The 22,210-nt window shown below is 41.0% G+C and overlaps 1 protein-coding gene and 1 long non-coding RNA gene across 3 annotated transcripts in view; one reads left to right on the top strand and one right to left on the bottom strand.

Annotated features, from left to right (window-relative positions):
• LOC307223776 overlaps positions 1-22,210 on the bottom strand; it is a 66,817-nt gene that overhangs the window by 541 nt on the left and 44,066 nt on the right. Inside the window, exon 2 of the long non-coding RNA XR_013842269.1 lies at positions 1,605-1,765. This is a non-coding gene — a long non-coding RNA (uncharacterized lncRNA). The remainder of the gene's footprint in view (positions 1-1,604; positions 1,766-22,210) is intronic.
• MTNR1A (melatonin receptor 1A) overlaps positions 1-22,210 on the top strand; it is a 70,778-nt gene that overhangs the window by 47,216 nt on the left and 1,352 nt on the right. The gene's annotated exons all lie outside the window — the stretch shown is intronic.

Below are 22,210 nucleotides of genomic sequence, written 5' to 3'. Positions count from 1 at the left end.
TTTAATATGTTGTTTACCAATTAGTCTCAAATTCAGTCTGAAAACCACAAGCATCTTTGATTTAAATCAGGAGTAGGGAACCTCTTTTAGCCTGGCAAATCTTACAAAGTCACATTCTGATGATGGGTGGGGCCAGAGACAAGAGGCAAGGCAAAAGTAGGTGGGATAATTTTTCGCATTCTAAGGTATTTTATGTAATTTTATGTATTTTCCATACATTTTATGTGTTTTATATTGACTGCTCCCTTAGTCTTAATGAGAATTGTCTGTAAAATATGTTAAATGCCCATAAAATACATAAAAGCCTAAGGAAGTGTGGAAAGTGTTGGAATGATAAAAATGATCAGTTATGATTGGTGGATGGGTGGAATTTGCTAGAAATAGCCTTATGGACTGCTTGAAGGAATCTGGCAGGTCCATGAACTGGGAGTTCCCCAACACTGATTTAAATAACAACAAAAGCCTGTCTGGGATCATATATTCCAGCTTGTATAGTCAATGAGGATCAATAAGATGGATTTGTTAAAATCCTGTCAACTGTTATCTTGACCCTGGTTTTTCTTACCTTACTACATGCACAACTTGCTTCTGGCTCTCTATTTACCACCTCCAGTTTTGACATACATTGGTACCTCGGGTTAAGAACTTATTTTGTTCTGGATGTCTGTTCTTAACCTGAAACTGTTCTTAACCTGAAGCACCACTTTAGCTAATGGGGCCTCTCACTGCCGCCGCTGCATGATTTCTGTTCTCATCCTGAAGCAAAGTTCTTAACCTGAGGTACTATTTCTGGGTTAGCGGAGTCTGTAACCTGAAGCGTCTGTAACCTGAAGTGTCTGTAACCTGAAGCGTCTGTAACCCAAGATCCCACTGTATGAGCAAGGGAGTGTGGGGTGGCTACACCCACTCTTGACTGGCCAAGGGTAAATGCAGTCCTCAGGCCCAAAAATATTGACTAGCCCTGAGTTATAACTATTTCCAGTTTCTGATGAATTTTAAGAACATAATTATGACATCTCAAAGCATTCAGCGTGGTGGAAAGCCTATAATCTGTATCTGGCTTACTACAGATCTCCATGTTTTGTCCTAATGCTAATTCAATCTGTCTTCACATCACCTCCTCAATCTTCCTGCTCAGACTTTTTCTCCACAATGTCCAATTAAGACTCATTCCTTGTATATTATTAGAAAACTATCCTGTGGCATTAGTGTCAGAGCTCGTAGAATGCCAACAAATTCCTTTGGTCATTGCATGTAGAGGCAGGACAGCTATTGAGCTCTATCCTGAACAGTTGCTAGCGCATTGATTCATATAATCTTAGAGATGGAAGAGTCCCTGGAGTCACCTGGTTCAGCCTCCTGCTCAGAGCAGGACTTACAGTGCCAGATACAACTAAAGTAAATCTGGCAGATGATCATCTGACCACTGCTTAACTTCTGCAAAGGTGAGACCACCATCTTCGGAGACAGTCTGTTCCACTATTAAACAGCTGATACATTCAAAGGATTATCTTGCCAGAGAGAAGGAATAAACATATCATACAAACCTTGTCCTATCAAAACTTGTTGCATAGCATGGTAATGCAATCCTGTGACTCTCCTACCTGATGTTGATTCTTCCTGTACTGAGTTTCTCCAAGGCTCACTAGCCATCATTGAGAGAATGGGTTGGTCCAGATGAACTGGGTACCAGTTGTCCACCTGAGCCCATCTTAATTATTTGTTTTGGTTCTTTTTCATTAGCACTTTTTGTTATAGCTTCTGCCTGTGGGGAATAAGACAGAGAAGAACATTTTTTCACTTCTGGGTTCTGTTTTATTTTCTCAGCAGAGAAAAGGTAGACAGGTCTATTACTCTCATTTCATTCCTTGTGTTAGTGGGACATATTCCTTTCTGTCCCACTAACACCAGGTTTACATCATTAAAGAGAATACTTGTAACCATTCAACTAATAGTTTTATAGCCTAGCCATCTTTCCTCCCCCCCTTCCTTCCCCTTTTCGGTCATGAACCCAAGCTATTAAAGGAGTAGGTTATTGCTTATTTGGAAGAAGGATCGTAGACGTAACCTTGAATGGCTTTGAAGCTCTGTGTTATATATCTATATATCTATATATCTATATAATCTTTATACCTTGTCTTTTGCCAGTTGACTATAATTATTGCTAATAACAATAAAAAATAATAAAAAGAATGCAGCTGACAAGTGAGGATGAATTAAAGTAGCCAACAACTTAACTGAAACATCCTTCAAGTTCAACCCAATAATTTTCTTTGAAAGCCATAATTAATGAGACTTTAATACCACAATTGAGAAAATCCTCTCATGTACCTCTGCCCACCATACTTCAGATGACCATTGCAGAGTGGTGCGGAGAGTGATTTATGCCATGCTGAGCTTCTTGGGGGAAAGCATGAGATATCAATGCTACACTTCAGATCGTTACTATGGCAACTGATAATACCTGATGTGGCTTAATCTAAGACAGCCTAAGATATTGTAAACTGCCCTGTGATCTTTGTATGAAGGGTGGTATAAAATTTAATACATAATTGTAATAATAATTGAACTCCAAATAACCCTTGGAAAAAGATAAGCAAAGTCACTTAGACTGCAATTTTAAATAGACTTGCTTGGAACTGAAGCCCATTGAACTCAATGGGGCTTAAGAGTAAATCTGGATAGGTCTGGGTAAAAATGGATAATCTGATTTAAGTTATATTGTTGCTTTCAAATAGCAGTTTACCAAACTTTGGGCTGACTAGAACATCTTTATTTCTTCCAAATTTTGGCACCTGTCCCTTGACTTTGTACCTGTGGAACATATCCAGCAACCTAATTTAGCCACATTATTGCTTGTAGCAATTAAAAACTGCAGTTAGCCAAATTATGATATATACGTTTTCATGCACCAGTCAGCATGGCAGTGCTAGCTTTGAAATGACTGTGTTTAAACTCCTTCCCTACTGTGCAGACTTTAATTTGTTACTATGGCTAAGATGATTATGTTTTATTTGTATTGCTACAACTGGAAATGTGTTCCTGTAATTAGGTGGTTGATATATTCATCAGTTTCACTGGAAGTTAATTTATTCAAAGCTGTCTCATTTTTTATTGCCCAGAAAAATCTATGTACCATATATTCAAATCCACACCCAATGTAAAGACCTATTTCTTTGTGGGCAGCTTGTGCACTAGAAAAATGAGCCAAAGGTGACTTTTCAGAAGTCAGTCACAGCCAGAGCCCCCCACATCCCTGGACCACTTCCAATATTATTTTGGAGGGTTCCTCCAATCCCCTGGAGCATCTTTTCCTTCTTCTTTCAGTTGGTAGAGTAAAGGTAAAGGGACCCTTGACCATTAGGTCCAGTCACGGACAACTCTGGGGTTGCGGCGCTCATCTCGCTTTGCTGGCCGAAGGAGCCAGCGTATAGCTTCTGGGTCATGTGGCCAGCATGACTAAGCCGCTTTTGGCGAACCAGAGCAGCACACGGAAACACCATTTACGTTCCCGCCAGAGCGGTACCTATTTATCTACTTGCACTTTAACATGCTTTCAAACTGGTAGGTTGGCAGGAGCTGGGACTGAGCAACAGGAGCTCACCCTGTCGCGGAGATTCGAACCACCGACCTTCTGAACGGCAAGTCCTAGGCTCTGTGGTTTAACCCACAGTGCCACCCGTGTCCCTTGTTGGTAGAGTATGAGACTCTTAATCTCAGAGCCATGGGTTTGAGCCCCACGTTGCGTGAAAGATTCCTGCATTGCAGGCTGTTGGATCCTCCATACTGAGGAAGTTTAGTTTTCATTGGATACAAAAAATCCCACCTCTGCTTATGAATAGTGTATGTGTGACGTTATTAACCCCCCACCCATCTGCAGCCCTGTGCCCTTAACATTGTCTCCAGGGAATCAGGATACTGTCTAGTCTCTAGAGCAGTGTGTGTGTGTGTGTGTGTGTGTGTGTGTGTGTGTGTGTTAAGGGCAGCAGGAGCAGAAAGTACTTCTGCTTCCACAACATAATGTTTTGGTCCAAGGCCAAGTCACTGAGAAAGCAAAGCAAAGAAATTTTTAGTGTATGAGTGGCTCTGACTGCTTCTCAGTGATTTCCCATAGTTTATCGACACCACCTTTGTATTTATCTGAGGATTTGAGTGGCTTCTTTGTCAATGATACCACACGGAAGGTGAATTCAATAAAAGCATATAATAAGAGGTTAGCACAGCTGAAAAATGTTCAGGTCACTTGGTGAAACAGGCTATTGTTGCCATGCATAGAGTGAGTGTTATTTAATGGATGAACCTGTTGAGCTATGCTTTAGAACAAAGGTTATACTGAAATCTAAATACAAAGCTATTTTCCATTTGGGACGGGGTTGTTTAAAAAGTGTGTCAGTACTGATTTAAATTTTGAGAGCATGCCAGCTATTAGTCTCACTTGAAATGCATGTCTTGGCAGGTACGTAAATATTGCGTGTAATTTATTGCATGAAGAAATAAGTGCCTGGAAGAACAGTCTGCCTTGGCTTTTAACTCCTGGCTCAAAGCTGTTTAGGATTTAAAAAAAATATATTACAGATGTAAATTAAAACTTCATGAAGCAGTCAGAATCTGTTTCGGAGAAAGTTATTCATTGAATTTATGACTGCTGAAGTAACTGTATCTATTCCTAGCAGTAGTCACTGTATCTATTCCTAACAGTAGCAGTGGTTGGTTGTGGGAAGAACCTTTTCCAAAGCAATTCGGAGTTTCACACATTTCCCATGCAAATTCTACCTTCAGATGTGCAAATTAATTTCTCCAAATGTGACTTCAACATTTTAACTCACTGCTGCAGAATAGAATCTGATTGTTTTAAACTATTTGGTCATCAAAACAAACCAACCAGTACCAAACAGCATTTGCAATGATCATTAAAATTACATTCTCCCACATAACTGGTGGGATTTTTTTTTGGACCCAGTGCACTGCAGATGGATTTAGCCCTCCAATGCGCTTATGAAAGAGGAAACAAATTTGCTGGTGCTTTGTAGCTAAAAAATATTGCAGGTGGGATGGAGGGTCCAAAAATAAATCAGTGGCCCCACATAAATAATAAGATGTCCGACAGACAGAATGCCAACTGGTTAAGCTTTCAACATAATAGTATTTACATACTAGGCAAGCTTGATGTTCAATTTCTGCCTGCCACAAAGCTGTTAGTCACAAGACCCCTGCTTTCCCCAAAGCCAGTCCTAAACCATGCAAAGAACTTGCAGCTGTAAACCAGATATGTTACCGTAGGTCTTTCATCAACTGATTTTAGTTCTTGATGCAAAACCAGATGTGGTATTTCAGATGGTTGTGTGTGTAGTTTTCACAGCTTAACTGCATCCCTCCCCCCCCAAAAAAAAATGCACACGCACCACCACACCAAGAGGCTGGATAACAACAGTGGATTATATTGTGGGGTTTTCATACACTGCAGCATGATCAATGTCATTCATTATGGGTGCTGTAGTCCAACATCTGGAGGCTACCACATTGGCTACTTGTAGCAGAGACAATTCTGAACCGGTTGGAGCAAAAGTCCAACTCAGTGTAAAGTTGCACCCTATGTTCCTTTTGGGCTGAGTAGACATGTATAGGATTGCATTTGTCCAGCATACCAAAAAGGAAAGTAAGTCAATGATTTTGAATTACAGTACTAATCAGCCCTAAGAACAAGTTATTCTAGGTTGTATCACCATCTCTGTATTCAGTTGTCCAAAAGCTCTTATATTCAAGTGATTACTTTCCTTCTCTGCTGCATTTGCAACTACTTCAGAGTGAGATCTTTGTAGAACTGGGTCATCCACAGGGGTTTAACACATGAAAGACCCCACTGCTAGTTAACTACTGTACTATAGCCACCACATGGGGATCTTTAGAGCACTTTTATCTGTGTTAGCTTGCAGACAGAAGGGGAAAGTATCTGTTTTCATCCACTGAGGGTCATGAATAGAATGGTTAGCTGCCTGCGAGACACACAGTGTCTTAAAGCTTACTGTGTGGTCCTTATGTGGAGGAACGTGCCTCTGGACTTTCGCCTCAGGATTAAGCCCTGTTTTTCCACCCACCCCTTTACAGCAACGTGGCTGCCAGTTGTCTGACTCTATCCTGCATAGATTCCAACTCCTAGGGGCCAAGGCAGTTCCAGCCTCCCCCAATGTAGTTTTTGAGAGTTTTGGGCCCCCTCAGTTTTCAGAGGCTGTTCAGCTCTGCCCCTGGTTCCTCGCGGCATCATGCGCATGACACCAGGACTTTGCACTATGTCGCATTGTGCTTCCTCAATCCTCTGGAGAAGCTGGCGCCTCTGCTTTCCTGAGTGGTTGTTACCCTGTGTTGGAATTCACATCTTCTGCAAGTTGGATCTTTGTGGGAAATGAATTAATATAAATAGTTGGAAGCACACTAATGGTTTGTGGTATTATGAGACTGTACTTATAGCTGCTAGCTCAAGATTTGTATTATCTTCATAACAAACTGACCTAAAAGTATCAAACCAAATCTGAATTTTAAGCAAGAGTTTTAAGGAGCAAAGCACATGAAAAGCACTGATAAGTTCTCACTTTTGTTGGGATATCTAGAACAAATAACATTTATGGGTGGAAGTAGATGTTATAAGAAAAATGGCAATCTTGTCAAATTCTCCCATTCTTTCACTCTTTCTCCTGCATTATATTCTGCAACTTACCCTGCATCTTAATATTGTTGCAATGTGCTCTACTATAGCCCTGTTCAGTTTTATACCTGTGAGCATCAAATGCAAGAAAGTGTCATCAAGAATATATGAGATAGGCCTTTCTCCTATATGTGCAGAGCAGCCATGCCCTTCAGACAATCTGTGATTGGCATCAGCCTGAAGGGGAATATAGAAATATATGTAGGGCTCCCTCAACAGAGACAATCGTATTGATTGATCAGGATTTATGTTGACATGTAAGGAGACCTACATCTGTGCTCATGTAGGCCTCCTCAGATTGCTGCCAATCACACATTGACTGGGCCCGGGTGTGGCATGTCCAGTCTACATTTCAGAGTCTGGGAGGGTCACATGATCTGGATAGTCCTTTCACATATCTGGAAACTATGGGTGTCACTTACATATAGGACATCTATATACAGAGCACATGTACGACAGCATGTATGAGGAGTGCACTTGTATCTGTTTTGCCATGCATATGAGTGCTACATACTGTCTGAAGCAGACATGTGCATAAGTGTGACAGTGGACATGCACTTTGTCACAAATTTTTAAATGTGAGTAACATCCTTGAAGGTGATTGTAAAGTATGATACAATCTGTATTCTGCTTTCCCCCAGGGAATTCTCAGCTCTCATGGGCTGTTCCATCATTTTGTTTCACATGGGATTGATGACCAACTGTCCTGTGTGTTAGCTCCACAGACATCCCACTCCAGTTGTTGGTATTAATCTTTCCTCTGAGCATCTTGTGTCAGTTTTCATAATAGAAGCTGGACATGACGATTCTGGTAAACGTAATAGCCAGAGAAATGCCATGTAAAAGCAACAATAACTAGCTTCTGATTTCCATGATATGCTTTGCCTATACACATTTGTAAAAGTCCCCACCTCATATCCATTTGTGTTAATACTCTGCATCTTCTATCTTCATCAGAAGAACATAATGGCTTCTGTTGACCATTACTGTGTAGTGGCCGGTGGAGTTCTAGTCATCAGATGACTAGCCCACACAAGAAAGTTGACTTATTACACCTTTTCTCCTCCCATATTTTTCGCACAGGAAGATATATCCTATGCTAGTAGACTACTCCCTGACTTCCTCCAAGGCCCAACAAAGGAACCAGACAGGGGCAAGGGTGCCGACTTGCCCCACACATTGTTGGGGCACATCACGTGATGCATCACGTTACGTGTCACGTGACACATCCCGCCCCCACCTAGTGCAACATCATCAGGGAGGCAAAGTGGGGCTGCCGGGGTCCACGCTCTGCCTCCTCCTCCCCACGTGACATTGGCAGGGAGGAGGTAAAAATGGGGTGGGGGCTGAAGACCCCTCAGCCCCCACCACTTGGCACACCTGCGCAGGGGCTGTTCACAGACACCCATGCTGCCTGCCCCACTGGTTTCATCCCTGATATCCATGAGGATTCTATGTGCCTAGACAAACCTATGGAATGGGCATATCACTGGTTTCTATAATTATTTATTCATCTTATTGGTAGCTGTACCATTTATTGCAGCTCTGCAACTATGCCACTTTAAAATGATAACAGTTCCAGCTTCGTTCCAAATGAACTAAAAGGGATATAGTTTTCTCTGTATTTTGAGTTTTAAAAGTTGGCGAGGAGAAAATAACCCAGAGCTACTGTCCATAAATACATTTCAAATAGCCCTCAAGAAGATGAATGATATACTGGAACAAAATGGTATCATTTTAATTCAGTTTGCTTCCAGACATTCTGTTTTAATGAGAGGATCAGAGTTCAGCCTGACTGCTTTGGTATTGAAAAGGAACAGATTAAAAAGGGAATCAGGAAAATATACAAAATTGCAAGTTTTCTCATCCCCTGCCAGAGCTAAGAAATTCACAATTTGATTATGTGTAAGAAGAAAAAGGAAGAATAAATGTTTTAAAAGTGATATAAGCTTCACAACAGACTGCATTTCTATTCTTCTTGGTACTATTTTGTGATTATAGATGCAACACACTGTACATTACTTTTACAGTAATAGCAGGACTATTAAAAACATGCATACAGGCAGTAACTGCAGTAGGAGTCTGCCTTTGTGTCCTTTAATTCTGTCTTATAACCCTGAAGGGCATCGTTCCTTTTAAAGAAGCTTCTTGCACCGCGCCCTGTTTTCTGTTGCAAGGGTACAGTGCCAAATCAAAGCTGCCTATTCCCATTGCCAATGGAGCAATTGCAATTATGCTGATAAGGAGCAAAAGCCCAAGTGCAAGAACTGTCAAACATAATTTAGTGTAACCAGTATGTGGCTGGAAGCAAACCAGGGACAGAAAAGCAAAGTGTCTGACATTATTTTTTCTGTGCAGAAGACATTGGAAGAAGCACTAGCAACAAATGTCGGAGGGATAATACTGGGAAGGCAATGGAGAGCACAGAAAGTCACAGCTGAGGCATCAGCTACTTCTTGCAAACTTTGAAAATCTGTTTTACTCCATCAACTTTTTTGTTGCACCCATATCATCCCACTTGCCTAATCTCTGACATTGCCTCTTTGAGCTTTCACAATGCGTGACAGCTGCAGGACTTAAACCCTTGGTACATGTGTGCACTTAATATTCCAAGTATTGTGCTGAGCTTAAAGAGATGATATTCTTCCTCCTTTCCTTCATGATGGGATAACTAGTCAGTGCATCATCTTTACCCGTATTGGCAGAATGTGTAGTGCTGTAAAGAATCACAGTAACCTATGAATGACCTATAGTACCTCAAACATTCCCAACTTGTTGTTGTTGTTGTTGTTTTTGTTGTGACATGGACTGATATCCCAGAATAGCAATCTAAATCATATAGATCTTATCACATGCATAAATAAATCTTTAAAATTACACATGCAAACTTAGACACATATAACTCATATATGTGTTTCATTAGTAATGAAGTCTATAATTCATTAGTAATGAAGTCTAAGTTGGTTTTCTAGTATCAGAGAAACACAAAACAACTTAAATAAAATGTATTGCATGCTCAAACACCTTAAACAAAACATATTCTAGTAACATACTCAATACAACTCCACCTTAAGTACAAATAAGAGCAGCAATATTAATAAGAAGGGAAGGCTGAGTAATCAAGGTCCATCCACCGCAGGAAACAAAAGGAGAGAGTTGGCAGATCTTTCTCTAAAGCATAATATTCCAGCAAGTGTCAAGTATGCATAGTATTTGGCAGTTTTCAGAAAGCAGGAGTTCCATGTCCCATTTCCCACCACAGGGAAAACTGTCTGCTGGTGAGGTACAGTCAATAAAGTCACTTGAGTGTTGTTGTTCTATCTACCAATTGGATTAGATGTCAAAAGTGGGAAGAAAAACAAAAAAATCCTCTGAAGAAGAACCTTTGAGATAAACATGCTCAGGACTTATAACAGCACAGCCTCACTTTCTCATATATATGCACCACACTGTAATGTTGTTGAGGTCATCAGTGCTATTTATTGTATATTGATATTTTGGATTAGTATATATGTATAGTTTCTTAAATTATTACTTATTACATCACATCATATTTTATAAACATTTTTGCCTTCTTTGTTCATGTGGTTTGGTTCGTGGTTAATTAAGATGTGTTTTTTTATTTTCTGGAAAAACAGAGTGCAAAATGTTTCTTGGTGTAATACTCCTCTCTACACCCACACACATATTTGCAATTTGGAAGATGACTGCAATTAGCCAGTTTGTTCTAACAAGCAATGCAAAAGGAAGTGGATTGTATGAGAGCCTCTGTCCCATTCAGTTAAAGAATATTTTTGTCACTTCAGTATGCCGTAACAGCTGCTTATGCCTTAATGTTATATTGGAGAGAATCTCTGCAATCTATTGTTTAGCCTGTTTTAAAAAGGAAACCTGGCATATTGTTTTGAGAAGTTGAGATAGTGATTCATGCAATGGTTTCATGTCCAGAGCGGAAAAAGCCAACAAATCACTATGGTATTCCCTCCTCAATATACACCTGGGCAGGAGGTAGCCTGTACCATGTGAAGTTTGTTATTTCTCTCACACACCACCATTAATTCTGATTCTTAAGATCCAGTGTGGTGTAGTGGTTAAGAGTGATAGACTCGTAATCTGGTGAACCGGGTTTGCGTCCCCGCTCCTCCAAATGCAGCTGCTGAATGACTTTGGGCTAGTCACACTTCTTTGAAGTCTCTCAGCCCCGCTCACCTCCCAGAGTGTTTGTTGTGGGGGAGGAAGGGAAAGGAGATTGTTAGCCGCTTTGAAACGCCCTAGGGTAGTGATAAAGTGGGATATCAAATCCAAACTCCTCCTCCTCTTTCTCCTCCTCCTCCTCCTCTTCCAGATGCTCATTTGCATTCTGTTCCCACACAAAATGTGAACGGTTTTATTTCTCATATTACAGCTCAAATATCTCTGATGTACAGTGTACGATGATCTTCTCAGTGCTAACCTTAGCCAGGTCCATAGAGCAAACTCCCTAAAAGGACTCACTTATATAGAAACATTGGATGATGCCTAATATCAAAGCAGCCCGTTGGTTCATCTAGCTCAGCATTGTTGACAGTGACTTGCGGCAGCGTGCTGAGATTTCAGAGCAGAGTCTTTTCCCAGACCTACGTGGAGATGTCAGGGACTGAACCTGACATCTACCACCGAGCAACATCCCTTCCGTCTTCACCCATATGAGCCTCCTTGTAAAGATCTTCAGCTTTAATGTTTCGCTTCCATCAGAGATGTGGATGGTGACACAGGACAGCACTTTCTTGGCAGTAGCATCTAGGTTGTGGAACCTCCTTTCTTTGTGAACTCCATGCTATGGGCCTTCTAATGCTCTTAAAGACCTTTGGTTCTGAATGATTTGTTGTTGCTCTGCCTTATTGTTGTATTTGTTGTTGGAGGTTGTTTTCCTGATTCTTTGCTATATTTTACACCTATTTTGCTTTGTTCAGATTTTAGACTTCATCTGTTTTTATCTTGCGTTTCACTTTGAAGGTCTCCGGGTGGAGAATCAGCCTAAAATGTATATAAGCAAACAAATACCTGCAACATGAGTATTCACCAGTGTTTTTTTCCTTAAGTGTTTTCAGTCTAAGCTAGGCTTGTCACTTAAGTATGACAAAAAAAAAGAAAAAGAAAAAGGAGGACGATACGGAAGCTGAGGGCTAGCTCAGTCGGTAAAGCAAGAGACTTTTAATCTCAGGGTTGGGCGTTTGAGCCACATGTTGGGTGAAAGATTAGGTGATCCTCGTGGTCTCTTCCAACTCTACAATTCTATGAGTCTATGAAAGTGTGTATCTAAATCAAATTGGCATAATTCTATGTTGGAAGCCGTGGAAGCCCTGTTGGACATTCAGCTTCCAAAATAACGTTCGAAAACAGGAACAGTCACTTCCAGGCTTCGATCATTCAGGAACCAAAATGTTCGATAACTAGGGTGTTTGAAAACCAAGGTACGACTGTACCTTGTTCACCCTTCTTAAGGTTTTCATCTTCAAACTGACCTTGATAGCTCCTCAAAAGGAGGACTGAAGACTGACAACCCTTCTCATAGTGAACTATCTTCTGTAAAGTAGGACACTTGGGCATCCCAGATGAAGCTTTGAGATCCATGTGATTTGTCCCTTCCAGAGACCAATACTTGCAATTATCCAACTCTACACATCCAAGTGCTGTTATTATCCTCTGCTTAACCTGTTTAGGTTCTCTATAGCCTAATCTTTTGTGAAGAAAAAGTTGGTAATTTTGAGCCCTTATTCTGAATCAGCTAGCTGAATTGAGTTGATTTAATATTTGAATCCAACTTTTCCAACAACAAATATTGAGCTCAATAGCATTAAAAAACCCAAACAAAACATTGCAATCACTATAACCCAAACCTGTTGCAGTTCTTGGCAGCACAGCCTGCAAAAGCAGCAACTTTATATCTTTTAGGTTTTATTTTTTATGTCACAGTCATAGAACCAGTCCAGTTCCTGCTCCTAAGACCTATTGAATGGACTGGCCTTCATGCATTGTTCCTGGAAATGCTGCCAACTACTATGTGGAACCTGTTTTAGATTTGCATATCCTTAGGGATTGCTCTTTGAAATAAGTATTAAATCTTCACTGGTAACAAACATATTTACCAACAATGCAAACAAAGGAGAACCAGCATAAAAAGAGCATTGAAAGTTCCCGCCTCAGACAAATTGCTTTTGTCTTCCAAATGGAAATAGATGACTAGAATAAGCTACTGCAACATTCTCCATGTTCTTTAAAAACAACAAACTATCAAATAGCAAAGACATGGTGAAGTATCATTAAAATAATTTTAAAAAGCAGTGAAGCACTGCATATTATGGCAACTGTGTCGAATCTACATTAAAGTGCTCCACAACTATTATCACGTGATGATGAGACTCCATTGTGGTGGCTCAATATGCAGTTGAGGCAATTTTCTCTATGCCACCACATAATTTTTAAGACTCTATGTGGTACATGGCGTGTATAGCCTTAAAAATTTGGTGGTGGCACACTAAGCGTCCGTATGATGGCCTAACATGTGCACTGTTAAGAAGCTGGTGTTTTACACAAAGAGATATATGGAAAAAAACATTGTCCACTTACATCAGGGCTGGGAAATGCATGGCCCTTCTTGTTGAATTCCAACTTTCATCTGCCCAAGTCAACATGGCCAAGGACCAGAGATGATGGGAGTTGTTCCCCAGCAACATATAAAGTGCCACAGATTCCACAACCCTGATTTACATGGAGGAGACTGTCTTCCTAACCTAGAAGGCCACTCAAGCTGCTGCTGGAGAAATGTCTGATATAATTCTGGATGGTTTCCTTTTCCTGAATCTTTATCGAGGAAGAATCTCATTGCCCCTCTGCTGTTATAAAGATGTTTAAAGATAAAATATTCTTGCAGCCCTGAGGCAATTACTGTGGAGGAGTCAAAGAGTGTTTGTTGAACTGAAGAAAAATAAAAGTACCTAGGAGACTAGCTGTCCATAAATCTTCTCCCCATTACCATCATATCAGATAGATGCCTACAAGAAATGCATTTATCAAATAATATTTGATGCCACATTGTTGTTATTATGTGCCCTTGGGTTACCTCCAGCACCTTTAAAGTGGCTAAATGTCAGAATAATGCACTCACTGAGGTGAAACTCGCAGGGAACATTATCTTATCCAGTTGTTTTCCATTTGATATCTTATGACCTGTGTTGTTTGAAGAGAAAATTGAGAGCACTAGGTCTCCAAAAGAGAAAACCCTCAGCAACGGATTCTGTGCTGAAGGAAATTGGAGGGTGTATATGTATGTTTGTGGAGTCCAATGGCCTTTATGAATGCCACAAAAAGGGTCTGGAGAAAAAACAACCACATCCTGTGTCCTTGAAATTAGCTGTAAATGCAGTGGTATATTTTTAAATGCTCCTGCTTGTCATGACAACCTCCATAACCATGTGTCAGAGAGCAGGCCAGCAGTGAATCACACCATTCAAATTTGGAGTTAGCTCTTTCATTAGCACACTTAATGAGCACAGCGGCTCATCCATGGTAGGCTTTCCCCATGAATGAGTTGCTGATGCTGAAAGTCCTCACCTCCCCATAGCCATCTAAGTCCTCCCCTCTCCAGGGCTTTTCCCAAGCAATTGGAGACTACACCTGGTGAAGCCTGTCACTGCTCCACCCATTTCAGCCCTCTTCTGGTTCTGGGAGATGGGGGGAAGGGGAGCATGTCACAACAGGAGGAGGAGACACCCATGACTCTTTACTTACTCATCTCTGTCTCTTGGCCCCCTCCTCCCACTCTCCTGCTTCAGCTTCTGCCTCTGATTCTGGAGCTTTTTTCTGCCTCAGACTCTCCCAGAAAAAACTCACAGCTCTGGCCTAGCTACTTTCCCCACCTCAGCAGCTGCCACTTGAGGCAACTGCCTCACTCTGCCTCATGATAGGGCTGGACCTGGATCCTAGTGCTCAGTCTTACAGACCTGTTGCCTCAGCAGAGACAATTGGATCATTAGCCTACATTTAAAAAAATCCAATTCCATAATTGAACATTGATTCCAACACTTACATAAATCATAGTTAAAACTTCACGGTGCAACTCTAGGCATGTCTACTCAGAAGTAAGTTCCATTGAGTTTAACAGGGCTTCCTCCTAGGTATGTGTGATTACAGCCTCAGGAAAATTAAAAATGAGATTGTAAGTGACATGTTGCGGATATAATGTCTCTGAGATGTATTTTACTTGCTTCCTTGTTTATGAACCTCTCTGACATTTTGCTATCCCATTTTAAAATGTTCTTCTGTCAGTGAGCTGTTCTTGCTTGATTGTAGGCACATCACCCCGTAGAACACCAGCCAGTTCACTGATTCATATCCATTATCAGGTGTCTTGTATGTGCAAATGAGCTATTAAACAAAGCAAGCCATAATGGGGAGTTGGTTCAATAGAGCTAAGCTGACAGCAATACTGTAAATCTCACAGAAACACACCAGACATTAAGGGATGGATACAAGAACTCCTATAATTGGCAGCTCACTAACAGGCCCTATTTAACACACCGCAAAGGGAAAATAAATTTCAGAAAATCTAGAAAAGAACTGTTTGAGGAATCATACCCACTGCTCAATTCATCACCCTGAATGTGGTATCATTATTTTCTCGGTGACTGTTTCTTTGTTGTATTTCAGCTATTTTCATACTCTGTATGTGCATTGCTATTTTTTATTCTATTTTTGTTTATTTAATTATTTATTATTAAAGGGAGGCAGCATCTTTGGTTGACGGAGGCAAGAAGGGAAACTTTTGGAAGTTAAAATAACGTGTGAAAATTTGGAATATAACTAATGATGAATGAAAAAAACAGAAGCAAACAGTATAGACACAAGTTGTGTTATCACTTCGCATACCAAACCTTTCAACTGAGTCAGTTCACATGTTTAGCTTGTGAGGAATCTACTGGTGCACATGCGAAGCACCCGCATCTCAACTAGCACAGCAGCAGCATGGAAGTTCACACAACCTCTTCCATGCATAGAAGGGACCTGAGGAGAGGGCCATGTGGCTTTGTGGACATGTGTTTAGCCCAGTCCTCGGCTGTGTTCTGATGCTATGCTTTCATAAGTTCTGCACATTTAATATACATGAGGAGTTATATGTGCATATAGAGTTCCTCCACTTGACCCTGGCCCAGTCAGGGTCTGTTGTCATACAGAGCAGCTGTATGCTCATACATTGGTATGCACAATTCTTCTCAGTGTGTATCCAACTCATGCACATCGAGGGAGCATTGCTGCAGTTGTGACAGTGGCAGAGAGGCTGGCCTGTGACTGTCTCTTTCTCTGTGTAGAGAGAGGTTGTGAAGCACTTTAGAATATCTCTTGTGCAGTTGTTGTTTTTAATAGAGAAGCAGCTCCTACATTTATAACTAATTTCAAACAGCTTGGAAGATATGAATGCAGCCTTTAGGAAGCAAGTTGTACCTGGCCACACTGCCCTTGGGCTTAGATGGTGTGATGAGTTATGTTTAAATGATGTGTATTTCAAACAAAACATAACAAAATGCATTGCCAGTCGATAGTAGCAGGTGGAACTTTGGAACTATTGTCCCCCATGTCACAATTACTTACAGATTTCAATTACATAAAAAGTTCAGACCTAGATTGTCTTCAATTTATACACAGAGTTAATTATCCCATATTTTTTCCTGTTGGTGCGTTCTTTCTATTTTTAGCTCCTTAAGTGGAGAATTTCCTTGTTGTTTTTCTGCTTTGTTAGATCTTCTTAAATAATAAAGCAGGTCTGGAGACTCTACATGTGTATCTAAAAAAAGGATGGTGAACTTAAAGCGAAGGTTCAGAGGGAGAACAACTGTGTTCTTACTGAATATTTAAAATGAAACTATCTTTAGCTTCTATATATAGCCCTTCGGTTTATGTTCAAAGGCATTCTCCCCCTTGCATTTTTCTACTTGTATTTATTTTGAGAGACAAACTGGCTGATCCTGCTTTGCTTATTGAAGCAGGGGCAATGAAATTCATGGTTTGCTGCACACAGCCTTAACTAAAGGTGCACAGTGTATTTTGTGGCCACCACAAGCTCAGAGTTGGGTTGACTTCTATAGTCATTGACTCCATTGCCGTACTGCACTTACCATCAATAGATTTATCCGAAAGTTTAGCCAGAATTCACCCCCATGTAACTTTAACCCTTTAGATTTTATCTTGCTTTTCATGGTTGCAGAGAATAAATCTTTGCCCTCTTGGATGTGACAGCCCTTGCACATGTCCCTTCAGTTAACTCGTATCCAGGCTATGCATATCCAGTTCCATCAACGTTTTCTGGTAAGACAAATTTTCCATACCACTGACCACCGTATATAGAAAGCATTTTCAGAGCACTATGGACAGCAGTTTCTAATACAAGAAACTAGAGAGGTGTACAGATCATACTAGCAACTATTGTTGTTATTAATAACAATCACAAGAACAATTAATATAGGCATTCGCACAGGCACGGTTGACTACTATCATGCATAATGATAGTAGTACTCTACTTCACAAAATCCACATGAAAATGTGTCAGGATAGAATTAGTCAAATTCTGGTGCAGAACTGTGATTGACTGGGAATGGGTCTGTCTATTCCTGGTAGGAGGCTGGAAAGAGGGGTGCTTGGCAAGCAAATCTCTCCTTGCTGAGCAATAGTAAAGGTAAAGGGACCTCTGACCATTAGGTCCAGTCGTGACTGACTGTGGGGTTGCAGCACTCATCTCACTTTATTGGCCGAGGGAGCCGGTGTACAGCTTTCGGGTCATGTGGCCAGCATGACTAAGCCGCTTCTGGCAAACCAGAGCAGTGCATGGAAACGCCATTTACCTTCCCGCTGGAGCGGTACCTATTTATCTACTTGCACTTTGACGTGCTTTCGAACTACTAGGTTGGCAGGAGCAGGGACCGAGCAACGGGAGCTCACCCCGTCGCAGGCATTCAAACTGCCTACCTTCTGATCAGCAAGTCCTAGGCTCTGTGGTTTAACCCACAGCTCCACCTGCAATGCAGACTATTTTTCTCCAAGTTACAGAAGCAGTGAGTCTAGGATAGCCTAGTAACATCACGGAGGCAAAACCAATGCCATGATTTAGCTGATGGAAACCATTTTTTCATGGCTAGGAATGGTGGTAGTGGTTTTTGTCTGGGTAGTTCCAATGCTTACACAAAGGGATTGTTCCAGTGCTTACCTGATTTCTCAAGTCTTTCCTCTCCACTGTATAGAGAATTGCCTTGTTATATTGTGTGTGGATTATGGCTTTGTTTGAGTTGTGTTTAATAGGAATGATGATACAGTTAGCAGAATCACTTAATTAAAGCAAATGGACCCCAGAGAGGAATTCTGGCAACATTTCACAGAGCAAACTAAACAAAACAGTATTTGACTTGAAGAGAAAGAAACAGAGGGGTTTAGTCTTTTAGGGGCAGGCCTTGTTGAGAACTGGGTTAGAATCAACTAAATATTCAGAGTAAAGCTCCCAGACACATACACAAGCACTCACAGCTACCTCACTAAGAATCATGCTACCTCCCTGGTTGCTAAGAAACACCTCCACCCCACCTCCTTTTGACCAGTTTGCTCACTGACAACCAGATTAACCCTTAAGCTGCAAACTGAATGATCCCTGAAGTTCCACTTCCAACAGATACATCAGTTATAAGTTTTTTGATATTTATGCAGTATCATCAAATGTACAGAATGCATTATTTAGTTATGCAAACAAGCACTGGCCTTACCCCTTGAGGGGTAACAAACTAAAATTGTCACTGAGGAAGAGAGCGAGGGAGGAATGCTGAAGATAATAATGTGAGGAAATGCACCTTGTGTGCCTTGACTTAGAACAATATGTTCACCTTGACTTAGAATAATATCAGATTTGTCCAATGGGAAATGGAAATATACTGCTCTTGAGTGCTGGAACAATTGTACATTGAAACAGCAACCTTTTGAGAGTTCTTTAGGCTTTCCTATAAAGAAGTATTCACAAAGTAGGAGAAGTTTCTATGGAATAAAGGAAGGCTCTCAGCTTTTTCTAGTTCCCAAGCTGGGCATGGAGAACCTCTGTGCATACATTTAGTAGTGCACAAGATTTATTCACAAGCACTGTTGAATGCATGTAGGCGAGAACAGAATTGCAAGTGCATACTCTTCCAGGGATTCCAAAGCATGCCATGTTTTGTAAACTTGTCTATTGCAGAATATCTACTATCTATCTTTATCTTGTGCTGTGAGTGGGGAAACACCTGAAGGAGTGTTTTTGTTGGACAAATGGCAGAAAAATAAAGCTATAATGTACTCTTCTTACTCAGCCTAACTGTGATCTTAAAGTATGGTGTGTATTATCTACCACATATTTTAGAAAGTTGTCTGTTTGCCTTGCATTTGGGTACCTTAAGATATCATAACCACATTTTTCATGGTGGATCTTGAGAACAAGGAGCAAGTTGTCCTCTATGGTTGGATGTAAGTAGGCAGACTGAACCTTTCACAACTTCATTGATTTAAGCTGCTTATTTCAAAACTGCACTGATTTCTTTGGTTTTTAGAATTCCTGAGCAATATAGGTATGAGGATGGTGTGTGTGTGTGTGTGTGTGTGTGTACATAACATGTTTTAAGCCGTACTGAGAACAAACACAATGTTGACTTCTTAGCATTGGATGCCTCCATATTGGTGACAAAAATGAAAATCTACACAGCTGTGAAATTCTCAACACACTTCCAAAATGATTAGCTGAGATAAACTGAGAAAGACAAGAAACTATTCATCTTAAATATCATAACAGATTAAAGTTTGCACAGCACACAGTACTTCAAATATCTGCCAGACTGCAATTACATTGTGCTGTTCGTCAGTGATTATTGAAGATATTGAAATGAGTGGTAATATATTGCCAGCAGTTCCTGGCATCTGAAGCCTTTACAAGGCACCAGAGAATTCAAAATGCATTTTAGCCCATAGTTTCTTCCAAACCTAACATTCTGGACCTTATTCAACTTAAGATGCAATATATTTTTCCCTAGGAAGAATGGTGGTCAACACTTTGCAAAATTACAAGAGTCTTTGTAGGAAAATGATCAGACGTGTGGCTTTGATTTAACTCATGTTTATAAAGTTTTCCCATAATTAGACTTGCATAATCAACTTCCTTTCCAACCCTAATATTTACTCCCAACAGCACACTAAATAAATCCTCAGCAAAGTCTCTAAAACCCAACACCTGCATGATTGTGCAGCATCTAATCCCTTTTTACTCAAGGGGACTCAAGGGGATCATGCTTTGCTCAAGACTGGTCTTTTATCAAATGGCACTCCCTGTAATCTGTTCACAATCCCAGTCTAACGTTTCAAAAAGAGAAGGAAGGGAATATCTTCAACGTGTACCAGCATATAAGGGTGGGCTGGGTTGGGGTGTGTGCAATGGGGTCTGGGGGGAGGACTCTTAGGATTCTAGAGATCTTGAATCTTGGGGTATCTCATGAGCAGCTCTTCTGGCCTCATTTTTAGCTTGATGGTCAGGCTTTAGCAGCTGGTCAAGTCTTGTTAGAAGGCTTTTGTCTGGAGCAGTCTGCCCTCAAGGCTATCTGGGTCCCTTCCTACATGACTGGCAAGTTCCACTTGTACCTTCTGCCAAGCAGTCACTCTGCTGCCCACTAACGTGACTGCTGTACAACTCTCCCAGCTGAGCAACAAAAATAGAGCCTTGTGAAAATTGCTAAATAATGTAACATGTAAGACCTATTTTTAGATGGGGAGATATGTTGGAAGACACGTGCTTGAATGCTTGAGTTTGAAGCCATTCACATTCTCTTGCAAGGCCACCTGCAGCACCAGATTTAATTTGTTAATCAGAAGTCAATCCCAAAGGCCCCTGTCAGATAATTAAAATTTAATATGAACATGGAATTTTTGATACAAGTCAGGTTTATATATAGAACCTGGATTCTAAAATAGGCATTCCACATCTGAGGGAGAGGATATCAACTGTAAAATGAATACAACTTCCCTAGAGTAGGTGTGGAGTTCATACAGTGTTTCCTTATCTCTTCATGGCTGGAGTGCCATTTCAGAGGGTGAGCTTGAAGGCTGGTGCCCTGACCAAGCTCCAGTCATGCTGAGCCAGAGGCTGGCTGGCAATGTGGATACTGGGGGCCTTGCAATTGCTGACATCTCTCTGCATTGCATTGCTTTTCATTAGATGCACACCTGAGAGGGCAGTCCTTTGCATGCTTGCTCAGAAGTAAAGCCCATTATGTTCAGTGGAGCTTGCTCCCGGGTTTAGATTGCATTCTGATATAACTAGCTATGCACAGCTATGCACAACTAGTTAGGAATAGCTACTTGCAGCTAGAGATGAATTTTGGTGTGTGATAGAGACTGGCTGGTTGATGAAGAGTGGTGGGAGTTGCCTGTACAAGAGACCCCCCCCCTCACTTCCCTGTGATTTTTCTTCCTCATCCTACTACTGTGGATTTAGACACCAGCATAGAAAACACATCCTGTGAGGAAAGGTCAAAGGTATTGGATATGTTTAGCCTGGAGGAGTAAGGAAGACATGATAACACCCTTCACATACCTGAAGGGCTGTCAATAGAAGAGGACAAGAACTTGTTTCCTACTGCATCAAAGCGCAGGGCTAGATCTAATGAGCTTAAATAAGGTTGAAGAGTCTTGTTGGTTGTCAGCATAGTTCAGTAATGGGACTAGTTACCTAGAGGGATGGCGTGGGTTCTCCCTTGCTTGGGTGTTTTCAAGCTGAAGTTGGTGCAGAAGCTCTAGAACTGGATTCCTTGCACTGAGCAGTGGGGTTGGCTAGATGGCCTACAAGACCGCTTCTAGCAGTATGATTCTCTGGTTCTATGAACTTCTTCTATTCTTAGAAATTGAACATCTCAGGCTAGATCTACACATATATCAGAACAGGGTGGTACAAATATTTTATGACTTCAGACCTGTAGTTGTTGGCAGGGCAGAGCAGACAGTGTGCCATAGCTAACCTGACATTGGTTGCCAGTTACCAAGAGGGAGGGGGCAAAGTGGTGGGGAACGTGGTATGGGCATGGTGGCTTCAGACTGCAGCAAAGGTGGTGGTGAGGATTTTTTAAATGTACTTCTTTGTAAAAACAACCACATCCAAAAAGTGAAAGGAAGAAACACCCAATTCCTTGCAAATAACAAACTAGCACAGCAAGGAGTGAACTATTCCACCCCCCTCAGTGAGTTTATAATATATGGGAACATTCAAAATGATACCCTACCCTCTCACCTGAAGTCCAAAGTGGAACAGCCCACTGTATCCCTTTCAGATTTTAACCCCTCACTTAGCTATGGATGTAGGCAATGTGCTATTTCTGTTGTGTGTGAAAGCTGTAGATAGATGTATGAAGTTGGGAGGTCAACTGGAATGTGCTTTTGTTAAAACAAACCCTACCATTGTTAATTTATCAATTTTTGTATGCTTTA

The sequence above is a fragment of the Podarcis cretensis genome, assembly GCF_951804945.1.
Source record: "Podarcis cretensis genome assembly, chromosome: 9".
Lineage (NCBI taxonomy): Eukaryota > Metazoa > Chordata > Lepidosauria > Squamata > Lacertidae > Podarcis > Podarcis cretensis.
Note: the sequence above shows the minus strand (reverse complement) of the source record. Positions and strands in the feature narration are given on the sequence as shown.